The sequence below is a fragment of the Petaurus breviceps genome, unplaced genomic scaffold (genome assembly GCF_028583685.1).
Source record: "Petaurus breviceps papuanus isolate PSGF00001 unplaced genomic scaffold, PetGlider_PUasm1.0 582, whole genome shotgun sequence".
Taxonomy (NCBI): Eukaryota; Metazoa; Chordata; class Mammalia; order Diprotodontia; family Petauridae; genus Petaurus; species Petaurus breviceps.
In genome coordinates, this window is record NW_027186390.1 from 13,616,893 (window position 1) to 13,629,013 (window position 12,121).

Here is a 12,121-nt window from a genome sequence, read left to right on the forward strand (position 1 = left end):
AAGGAAGGAAGGAAGGAAGGAAGGAAGGAAGGAAGGAATGAAGGAAGGAAGGAAGGAAGCTGTGTTGCCCAACTGGAACTGACCAGTTGGGTCCCCAGTGAGGCAGCCACTACTACTCACAGGTTGTTGTCTGTCCTTCGTTCTCAAAGAGGACCAAGACATCAGGAAGGAGATGCTCTGACTCTTAAGTGAATTGCACTTAAGTGAGGCAGGGCTCTTCTAAACAGATATCATCAATAAGGTAATTAGGTAAGGAAATGGACAAGAATAACAAAATATAATGCCTTAAGGGTTTGTGATCTGCACAAAACAAATGAGTACTCAGACTAATGATCTCAGAAATCTTCCTAATCATTAGATTAATATTCACTTATTAAATATCCACTATATGTCAGACACTGTGGTTGGAACTGGGAATATCAAGTCCAAAATAACTGCTCACTAGTCACAAGAAGTTTGCATTCTCTCAAGGGAAACAAGGACATAAATAAATATATACTGAATAAATGCAAAACAAATAAGAAATAGTTAAATACATGATAGGGAGGGAATACAACTGAGAGAAGGAAAGGCTGTAAAGAGAATATTTCAGTGGCATCCTCAAGGATGAGAATTCAAGTCTTCGGACTTTTAAAGTACAGAGCTCTTTCTACTTACATTAGTTTTATACATTAGAAAGGGGAACTAGATTAGAATAGATGCTGGAGCTGAAAGTGACCTTAATAATTTTGCAATTCAACCCCCCCCCTTATTCTATAGATGAAGAAAAAGCACCTATATTTAAAAAAATATTTATAGCTGCTCTTTTTGTAGTGACAAATAATGGAAATTGAGAGGATGCTCATCAATTGGGGAATGGCAGAAAAAGCTGTGCTATATGATTACCATGGAATTCTATTGCCCTAGGGGAAATAATGAGTAGGATGCTTTCCAAGAAACTTGGGAAGACTTATACAAAATGGTGCACAGTGAAGTGAGCAGAACCAAGAGGGTATTACACACAATAATAGCACTATTGAATGATGATCAACTGTAAATGACTTAGGTATTCTCAGCAATATAATGTTCTAAGACAAATCCAATGGATATATGAGGGAAAATACTATCTACCTCTAAAGGACTGATAGAATCTGGTTTTTTGTTTGTTTGGTTTTTGCTTTTTGGAGGGAGGAAGGTAGGGCAATTGGGGTTAAGTGACTTGCCCAAGGTCAAACAGCTAGTTTTTGTGCTAAGAGTCTGAGGCTGCATTTGAACTCAGGTCCTCCTGACTTTGGTGCTCTATTCACTGTGCCACCTAGCTGCCCCAGGACTAATAGAATCTGAATGCAGATAGAAGCATATTAAAAAAAAAAAACTTTATTCTTGGATTTTTGTTTTTCTGTCTTTGTTTTCTTTCATAAAATGGCTAATAAAGAAAAAAAGACTTGTATGACTGCACATGAATAGTCTATATCATATTTCTAACCTTCTCAAGGGAGAGAGCAAGAAGGGGAAGAGTATTTGGAACTCAAACTTTTAAAAAAAACTGTTAAAAATCGTTTTTACATGTGATTAGAAAAATCAAATATAAAAATTTTCACATATAGATGAAGGAAATGGTCAAAGATAAATGATATCACAAAGCAGGTTAATGGCAGGATTGGTACTTGAAATCAGGCCTCCTTCATTCTAATCTAATGTTACGTCCACTAATAACATGAAAATTAATTGAATCATTATTTTCTATTTTCTTATTATGAAATACAACCAATTCTGGAAGAGTGGGTAAATATCTTTTGTAAGAATGTAGATATGTTGTCAGTTTTTCAAAGAAAAAATTTTAAACAACTATTCATTATTAATAAAAATGATACCTACATTTTCATATGACTTTATAGTTCTCAAAATGCTTTCACATCTACTCAGTTGAATGCTGAAACAACTCTTGTTAGTCAGGATGCATATTATCATCAAAACCATTTTGCAGATTATAAAACTGAGGATCAGGAGGTTAAATGACTTGCCAGAGTTAATAGAGCTAGCACATGGTGCAGTTGGGACAAGAAAACAGGTTTTCTTACTGAAACACCATTATTCATTTAAGAATTGGCAAAATCTCCACAATTATGGCAATTTTGTGGTTATCTACCACTGTGATTGCAAAAAAAAATTCTAAAATTATTTCAAGACGAAACCTGTAATTATCTTCATCCAAAACTGAAAGGAAATTTGAAAGTATTTCATTCAAAAATCAGAGGAATCTAAGAGATTTCAAAAAGACTAAGCAATAAGGCAGTTAGCATTTATTAAGTGCTTACTGTATATAGGAACTGTAGTAAGTGCTAGGAATACAAACAGGAGCAAAGAGAAAGACATTAAGTTCTGTTCACACAGACAAAAACAACCTTTCCGCACTTGGCAAACAAAGTTTAACAGGACTTAAGGCATATCAAACTAGAATCTAGAGCATAATGCTGCTTTTATGTAAGTGTGCCTCTTTCACAAGGAGTGTTTTGTAGGTATTAAACCTAAGAAGCCCATTTCTCAGCTTTGCAATTTATAACAATTGCCTAATTGTCACTTAGTCTGCTGTGCAATGTGTGCCCAATTTTACGTAACAGTCTTGATGCATGCTGTCATGTCTGGATATAATGACTGTGGTATTCACCCTGTGCAAATTCTTACCTCAAGGATGACAAGCTTATGTTTCCTTTATCCCTCAACTCTCAACAGCTTTCTTCCTTCCACTTCCCTCCCCCACACCATTCCTAGTAAGTTCATAAGAGGGTGAGAAGCATCTCTTGTAGTTAACATTTTCTTTGCTAAATTAGCTGTATAGAAAAGTAACCTTGATTTCTTTCAGCACAGGGCTTTATGTACCTGCCAATTTACCTGATTAAGGCATGACATCCTCTATTATTCAGGCACTGATTATAAAATCAATGGATTACACTTCAGAACTATGTTTCTTTCCTCCCACTTGAGGGGCCTAGTTAGGACCAGAACTGGAGAACAAGCAAAGATGGAGAGAGAAGGTAAAAATAAATCACTACATCGATCTATTTACTTAGTAGTTTGGTTAATAAGACCTATAAGGATGCAAATTAAAGATTCACTAAAGCACTGGTTTTCAGTTGTTTCACCTGTGTCTGACTATTCATGACCCCATTTGGGGTTTTCTTCTCCAGCTAAGAAACTGAGGCAAGCAGGGTGAAGTAACTTGCCCAGGGTTACGAAGCTACTAAGTTTCTGAGACCCAGCACTCTATCCCATGTACCACCTATCTGCCCCAAAGTTTTATAATACTGGTAAAATTTTAAATATGGCCACGCTCCTGTCCTTATCATCTCCCTTTCTCCTTAATACCAATATCCTGAATAACAGAGAGGACTATATTATTAAAAATTTGACACCCTAATACATAAAACCATATTTTTCATTAACTAGACCTTTTCCTCTACTGGGAGATTATTCCCTGTAGCAATATAGTCACATCTGATAACAGAATGATTTTAATAGATTGCTTTAAAGTAAGCTAAGAAACAACAACATAGTTCCAAGGGCAAACCAGCAGGGATAAAAAGGAAAAATAAGTAAATGTTAAATGAACAAAAATACTGAAAGGTTAAATAGACTTAAAAACAAGTCCATTAAGTTTACAGCTGAAACTATCACACATTTCCTACAATTATGAAAATCTGGCACCAATACCACATGAGCACTTTGTCACATAAATCAAGCACAAGGAAAGTAGTCCTAGAAGTCTGAAAATATAATCAGCTGGAATTATCATTTCTAAAATGTAAAGAAATTATTATTTTAATTCTTCCTATAATTATCTAATTTTTGTACAATATCTAAAATTTGAAAAAAATTGCAGAGTTCAAATGTGAATGTGAGTGTTTTTGCATGCATCTACTCGTTAAACATTAAATAAGATTCCCCTATATATGTCATATTCAGATTCCCTAAGGTATCCTGATACTTTGAAAGATCTATAATTTCATATGTATGACTATGTTCTTCACTGATGCAAATGACTTGCTTATCCAGTATGATTCTTCCCTATATTTTCTCATAAATCTTCCATAAAGGATCCAGTCAGTGTCATGGATGTGGTCTTATTTTTTCTATTGTCTTAGGAGTATAATTGGGGACATTTCTAATTCTTTTTTTTTTAAACAATGTAAGTTTATTTCAATGAAAAACTCAAGTTTACAATCATGTAATAAACAAGCATTCCTATTCCATGACATTTACTAAACACTTTGTCAGTAAATAAATATCTGTGAACAGATTAAAACTAAGGCAGACTGGATAATAAATCACCTCTGTTGTTCACATCCCTGCATGTGACTAACACAAGATGAGTGAAAAACTTGTACTGGGAAACAGACTAAACAGATACTGAATATCATCCTAATCAATCAATGAGCCCAAATGGCCAGTCTAACTCCTCAATAACTTAGGCCTCTATGCCATTTTTTATGAAAAATTATTATTCATAACACATAAATATGTATGTAAGTTTTTTCCATTGCCCTTTGGGGTATTTGAAATCAAGTTGTCCAAGGACTGACTGTTATATAGGGTCCCTAGGAGAAAAGTGGAAGTCTAGACATCTTTCTGCATGATCAAAGATCTGAAAGGTCTTGATATTAAGACTATTCTTGGAAAGCAAGGCCAATATTCAGAGGACAAAAAATGAACTTCTCATTGCTATTAATCACTTAAGTATCTACTAATTAATCAAAGAGGGTTTAATAAAGTCCCTGCTATGTGCCAAGCATCGTGCCAGCTGAATATACAGAAATAAAGAATATTTATTCACAAGGAGCTTAAATTCCAGTTGGAGAAACAAGTACATATATAACAGACACAGTTATGTGTAGCATATAAATACAACCATATACAAAGTAGTTAAGTACAACGTAGCTTGGGAGGGTGGGTAGTAGCAGTTGAAGGGATCAGGAAGAGCTTCATGCAGAAGATGATGCCTAAATTCCATCTTAAAGGAATAGAGAGAGACTCTCTGAGATGAGGAGGGGGTACACTCCACACACCAGAGTCAAAGCCAGAGCAAAGACAAGGAGATAAGAGATGGGAGTGTCCATTCTGACAGAAAAAGAGTCCAGTTTGGCTGGACAGCAGAGTGAAGGAGGGGGAGTAATATGTCCACTGATGTTAGAAAAATAGGTTGGGGCCAGGTCATAGAAGGCTTTAAAAGCTAAAGAAAGGAGTTTTTATTTTATCCTAGAAGGAACAGGAAAACACTGGAGTTGGTTGAGTAGAGAAATAACATGGTCAGATCGGCAGATACTGGGGATAGAAGTACAAAGAATGAAATAACTCCCATAATCTAACATTTTAACAGAAGACAAAATAAGTAGATATACAAGCATATACAAAATAAATGAAAAGAGAAAAAATACAAGTTAAAAAATACAATGTAGTTAGTGAGAAGGATGAGCTTATAGTCAAGAAGACTCATCTTTCAGAGTTCAAATCAGGCATCAGACACTTACTAGCTGTGTGACTAGCAAGTCACTTAATAGATAATACTGAAAAATGACTTAAAAACAACACTTAGTGAGTCAGGATACCTTTAGTTGGGAAAGAGGATCAGGAATAGCTACTCTTACAAGGTGGTGCTTCATCTAACGGGGTAAAGGTTTCCATTATAATATTCAATGAAGTGAAAGGTCAGGAGGGGGTTCATACCATGCATTGGGGATGGCTAGTGCAGAGGCAAGGACATAGGAGATACCTACCACGGGAAAGGGTCTAGTCAGTGAATATCTTTTAAAACGATGGAGAGATCTGGATATGTTTGAAGGCAATAAGGAAACAATAGAAAAGGGACATGTTGAGGCTGAAAGAGAGCCAGGAGATGACTGGGGTTGCAATTGCCTTAGAAAAGAGAAAACGGAAACAGGCCAAAAGTGTAGTGATTGTCCATGGCAAGGACATGGGCCAGTTTATTATCAAAAGACTGGGGGAAAACATCAAAAATTAGGGAATGATATCAAAGAATTTTGAGATTTAGAGAAAAGAAAACGGAGCCCATGGTGAATATATTTCGAAGCCAATGATTTACTCTGTGACATAGAAAAAGTAGGAAGATGGATTCCATTTGTTTTTGATCACTGTCACATTTTTGACAGTCACAAAGAGATTCAGAGATAAGCAGAGATAGCTGTAATGTTACCTGATGTAACAGATAAGAAAATGTCTATGCAACTTTCATTGTATTACATTTAATGCTCAGATAAATAACATTGCTTTCTATGAGGTAGGAATGTTTTGAACTATTTTTGTGGTTCATCCATAAAAGTCAAACCATGCTTTTCCTGCAAGTCACAGAATATCATATTTTTCAATGATATTATGTCAGAAAGTCTAGCAACCATAAAGCCTAGCATTCAATTATAAAGCCACAGATTTTCATTTCCAAACAAAAGCAAATCCACAATGTTTTAAATATCACATTATGCTCAAAACAAGGGAGCAACCTGACTTTTATAGACCCACTACTGCTATAATAATAAATCATAAAGTTAGAGTTAGAAGAGATGTGAGTAATAATCTAGTCTAACCTCCTAATTTTATGGATGAGGAAAATGGAGCTCAGAGAGATGAAATGATTCATGAAAAGTCACAAAGGTAGAAAAGAACAGAGCCAAATTTCAAACTGAGGTTTTCTGACTCTAAGTTCAATGCCCTTGTATTCTAGCCATCTGTAATTAAAAAAAATATATATTCTATTCCAAAGAGTTTGAGTACAACTATATCAGCAAAACATCAAGAGGAAGAAATCTCTACTTCTTTAGGGCTAATTGACCATCTTAAATTTATTGTATTGGTAAAGGTATTCACCAAAGTAAGAGGAACTTAACAGATCTTTATAATCTCCCAAGTTCTTCTGTGAAAGGCTCCATAGTTAATATTTTGTACCACAAACCAAGAATCAAAGTGCATAAATGTATATTAAACCACAACAAGAAAAATAATTCTGCAGGAAAAAAATTCAAAAAATATTGGAAAATTAATTAAATACTAAAGCATAATTTCTGGAGAAATCCGTGAGTAATTAAAAAAAAAAAAAACCTTTATGTCCTTTACAAAGTTCACTCTCTCAGGCAAGTTCTAAACTCAGTAAAGAAGGTTAATGCTACAATGGCTGTCAGAAACATGCAAGTCAAAACACAATCCAGGATGAAACAAAGCACCCATACAGCCCAAATTTCACCGGCACTAAGTAATATCCCACCTGTCATTATGTCAAACAGCTTGGCACATTTCCATAACAAGACAAAAGTCACTTTTGTTGTGTGTCAAATGTGCTCAGAATAAAAGAGGGAAAAAGGAAAGCTGTAGGGAGAGTTGGAGTATTCTGAGGGGTTAAAACGGAGGGCAATAAATAACATTTGTTACAATTCACTCTAGGCTCCAGTGGTCAAAAATAGAATCTGAGCTGGCAGATGTTACAAATATAGTTAGTTACACGCACAGGTGATGGACAAATATAGTTATATAAATAGGTAATGTACAAATATAGCTATAAAAATGAATAATAGATTATAGGCAACATGGAAAAAAATCTCCTCAATGAAAACAAACAAGCTGTACCTGATGAAGTAGTTTTCAAAATAAACTATAACAGACTGGACTTTCCATCCCAAGAAACATTCTACAGTATGTATTTATGTTTTTGTACGTGACATAGGTATACAAGGACAAGTTAAATTTAGGAAACTACTTAACAGACTCCAAGATGAGGATTTATCCATCCTTCATCTGGAATACAGTTAAGCCCTCACAGCATACACTGTCATATAAAATGTTTCAGTTCAAAATTAATTTATAAAATATTATGAAAATTTCTCTGGAAATGAATAGTAAAGGAAGATTTTTTTTCTGATTGAAAACAAACCAAAGCTTAACAGAAATGTGGATAATTGCTTCCATATTGATAAAAGCAAAATAGGTCTTTTCTGAATGTCTTCCATTATTCTCATCACTGAGGACTTGGAGTGATAAGAATCTAAGATCTATCATTTTTATCTAGTTCCACTTCCCATCGGAAGCACCACCTATTCTCTTATCCACCACCCCCAAAGTCCTTTTTCCTCTCCCACCCCCGCAAAAAAACCTAACAACCTTGTATTCTTTGACAGTCTTCTGGTGGGGAAACAGATCCCAGATTCTAATTCTTAAATTTAAATTTTCTTCCACAAATAATTGGATAATGAGAGTGGCTAAAAGCTGGAATCATAAGAGAGTAAGTCTCATCTCTGCCTTTAAGTTTGCCTTAGGGGCAGCTAGGTGGTACAGTGAATAGAGCACCGGCCCAGGAGTTAGGAGGACCTGAGTTCAAATCCAGCCTCAGACACTTAACACTTACTAGCTGTGTAACCTTAGGCAAGTCAACTCCAATTGCCCTGCTTTTCCCCCCTGCAAAAAGACCCCCCCCCCAAAAAAATGACATCACAATTAGGGATGGCTAGGTGGCACCATAATAAAGTACTGGCACTGGAACCAGGAGGACCTGAGTTCAAGTCCGGTCTCACTATCCATGTGACCTTGGGCACGTCACAACCCCAATTGTCCTGCCTCCCCCCCTCCAAAAAGCAAAATAATAATAATAATGAACAAAACAAAACAAAAAAGAACAAAAACAAAAAAACTCAACTCAAAATTCCACCTTATACATAAAGACTTTCCCAGTTTCCCCAGCTGCTACTACCCTTCCTTCTCTGATTAGCTCCCATTTATTTGGTATATGTCTTATATTACCTATTTTCATGTTTGTTAGACCCTGAGTTCCTTAAGGACAGCTATTTTTCCCCCTTTGTATCTGCAGAGCTTAGCACAGTACATGGCACTGTTAGGGTTTATTAAATGTTTTTTGATTGACTAACCTCTACTCCATGAGTTGGCTAAGTTTCAGCCCTATTATTCATAGCCAAGGGAGTCTCAGTACTCTCATTTTAGTTCAGTACATTTGTATAAGTATTCTAAATGTGAAAAATTTGCCAGACAGTGAACCAAATAGGTGAAATACAAATCAGCTCCGGTTATCCAGAGAAGAAATCAGAGACTATTCAGTATCAAATAAGGAGATGTATTTAATCTTAAACTGAAAATTAAAGTACAGAAGAAAGTGTTAGGGAAAGCAACCTTAAGAAGAAGGGTAACCTGGTGAAAGGGACCAGAGGGAGACCCAGACAATTCCACCTCCAGTACCTACTTCATAGAATTGTAATCAGAATATAACTAGATTATATATTTTTAAAATTCCTTTGTAGAGTATAAGAAAATATTATCTATTATTAAATAATAAAAATGAAGTGGGTTAAAGACTTTGCTTTATGGAGAAGTTGTTTGAATATTACTTTAACAATTCATGGTTCAACAACAGAGTCAACAGATAGAGAGAAACAAAACATTAAAAGTATTTCGAAATGGTACTTGTCTGGTATATTGATATTTTAAAGGATATAGCTAACCTGGCTACAGCAGAAATCTTTCAATTTTTTCTTGTTAAGCAGAGATTTTGACAACTGGGTGGTCCAATGTGTGCTGAAAGTAGGGACAAAATTGGAGCTAGATGTCATTAAGATAATTAACCCAGAGACAATCTACTCATATCAATATTTTGGCTAGGTTTCTATTCCCCCCTAAAGCCCAAATTGTTCAAACTGTTTTCTTGACTAGTAGGTACCAGAAAATTATCAATTGTTTACAAAAATTATCACAGTAATAGTACGTAAGAGAAATATTATCTAATCAGTGATGAATCATAGCAAACACTTACGTTTAGGAAATAAATGACAAAGTTTAATGAAAGAAGTTAAAGCATGTGTCTGGTTAGAGATTCATCAACTTGATCAAAAGGGTATTAAATTGAGATTTGAGGGACTGAGACAAAAAGACATAAAATAAAATTACATGCCATGGAAGACATAAAAGTATAATATTACAAGACAAATAATTGTGGAAATGTCCATTTACTATCAAAATGAAACAACATCAGTGAGGGTCAAGCCTAAGATTTATCTTGTCAAAATGTCTATGCACTCATGCGTTAGATAATAAAACAAAATGAACTTGGAATGTCACACTGAGCATATAATCCACTTCCCCAGAGAAACGAATCAGTAAGTAGCGAGTCAAAGTGAAACAGTGGGAATAACTATACTCATTCAGAAGTGAGAGAAAATAATGAAAATTATCAAGAATAAAGACTTTGCTTTATTTCATCTTATCTCTTGAATGACCTAGGATATAATTGGGTTCTCTTGTTTAAGGAAAATACAACTGGGGTTTGTAATACTGGCACCATAGCTCTTGGGGGTAGAGAGTGGGAGAAGGAAGGTAAATGTAGTAGGATGACGACAGTATTGATTTTCATCCTGGTTCTGGTAAAAACTAGTTTTGTTATGTTATACTGGAAATGGAAAGAGCATTGATCTCGCATGCAGAGAATATGAGGTCCAATCATGGTTTGTTGCTGTATAACTTTGGACAAATCAGTTAACTACCTGGGGACTCATTTCATCTCTCAAATGAGAGCATTAGACTAGATCATCTATAAAGGCAATTTACTCCTCTAAATCCTATATTTCTAAGCATTTCAGCAATGACGACAACAACAGTTCAACAACAAATATTCTTGAGAGTGACTGTATAAAGAGCCTACCAACCACAAACTGGTAAATCTAGTATTGAAAGCCTCTACAATGTACCCTGAACCGCCCTTTCTAGTTGGTCCCACTGCTCCCAAACATAAATACTGTATCCAAAGTGGACTACTCACTATTGTTCAAACGTATCCCTCACTAGAGTTAGAACTGTTAATGACCTCAAAAACAACCTACTTCAAACTTCTCATTTGAAGGAAAAGGAAACTAAGAGGTAAATGATTTGCTCAAGATAACAGTTTTTAAGTGGCAGAACACAACTAATCTTTCTACTACCTAATTATCCTAGAGTCCAAGTTTCTCATTTTACAAATGAGAAAACTCATTTGTACAATGAGGGGCTTCAATTCCATGGCCTCTACAATTTGTTCCAGAGTGTAATCTATGATTCAATGATCCTATAAAACTGAGAATCAAAAGAGTTATGTCCAAGGTTACATAGCTAGTAATTACAATTAGCAGCCTGGATGCTACTGCCATATTTAATGAGAACAAAACATATACACATGTGAATATATATATAAAATGTATACATTTTACATACATATGTATGTGTGTATATCTGTGTGTGTGGATAGATAGATAGATAGATAGATAGATAGATAGATAGATAGACAGACAGACAGACAGACAGATACAAAATAGTTTTAGGAGGAGGAGGTACCAGGGCATAAGAGGAGACAAGGAAAAGATTCATGGAGAAAGTGGTGCATCAGCTGAATCCTGAAAGAATGGCAAGAGATAAAGGTAAGAAGGAAGCACATTCTAGTCAATGGGAATAGCTAATGCAAGGACATGGAGACTGGAGATGAAGCATCATGCCTATAGAACATAGGCCAGTATGGCTGAAACAGAGTGTGAACTGGAGTGTAAAGTGAAGGAAGGCTAGAAAGGAAAGGAAGAGCCAGGATATAAAAAGCTTGAAATGACAAAGAATTTGAATCTAACCTGGGTTACAGGAATTTGATGGAAGGGAAAGGAGGGAAGAGTGGTGTGGCATGATCAAACCAGACCTGAATTTTAGGTAAGTCCCTTTAGCTGTTCCCACTTGCAGAAGATGGATTGAAGAGGGGAAAGACTTGAGGTTAGGAGATCAAGGAGAGGGAGTTGCAGAAGTCTACTAATGAGGTGATGAAAGCCCGAACAAGAGCTTTGGCTGTGTGAGTGAAAAGGAAGAGATCCATGCACAAGATGTTGTGGAGAGACACACTAAGGTTGTGTTTGGAAGGATGAATATTTGACAGTAAAAATTTGAAAGAGATTCAGATTTGGAGTGGTGGGGGTGGAGTGGCAAGTGAAGGAGTTCTCTTTTGAACATATTGAATTTCAGATGCCTCTGGTGATATGGTGCTGGGGCCCAGGAGCCGAGATAGATGGATGGATGGATAGATAGATAGATAGATAGATAGATAGATAGATAGATAGATAGATAGATAGAT

General features: G+C 35.6%; 1 protein-coding gene and 2 long non-coding RNA genes across 6 annotated transcripts in view; all 3 read right to left on the reverse strand.

Moving 5' to 3' along the window:
• Nucleotides 1-8,272, reverse strand: part of LOC138173562 (uncharacterized) — a 14,163-nt gene extending 5,891 nt beyond the window's left edge. Inside the window, exon 1 of the long non-coding RNA XR_011171439.1 lies at nt 7,250-8,272. This is a non-coding gene — a long non-coding RNA (uncharacterized lncRNA). The remainder of the gene's footprint in view (nt 1-7,249) is intronic.
• Nucleotides 1-11,219, reverse strand: part of LOC138173563 (uncharacterized) — a 39,191-nt gene extending 27,972 nt beyond the window's left edge. Inside the window, exon 1 of the long non-coding RNA XR_011171440.1 lies at nt 9,489-11,219. This is a non-coding gene — a long non-coding RNA (uncharacterized lncRNA). The remainder of the gene's footprint in view (nt 1-9,488) is intronic.
• The window catches only part of GMDS (GDP-mannose 4,6-dehydratase), a 799,941-nt gene that overhangs the window by 560,760 nt on the left and 227,060 nt on the right, over nt 1-12,121 (reverse strand). The window lies entirely within an intron of this gene.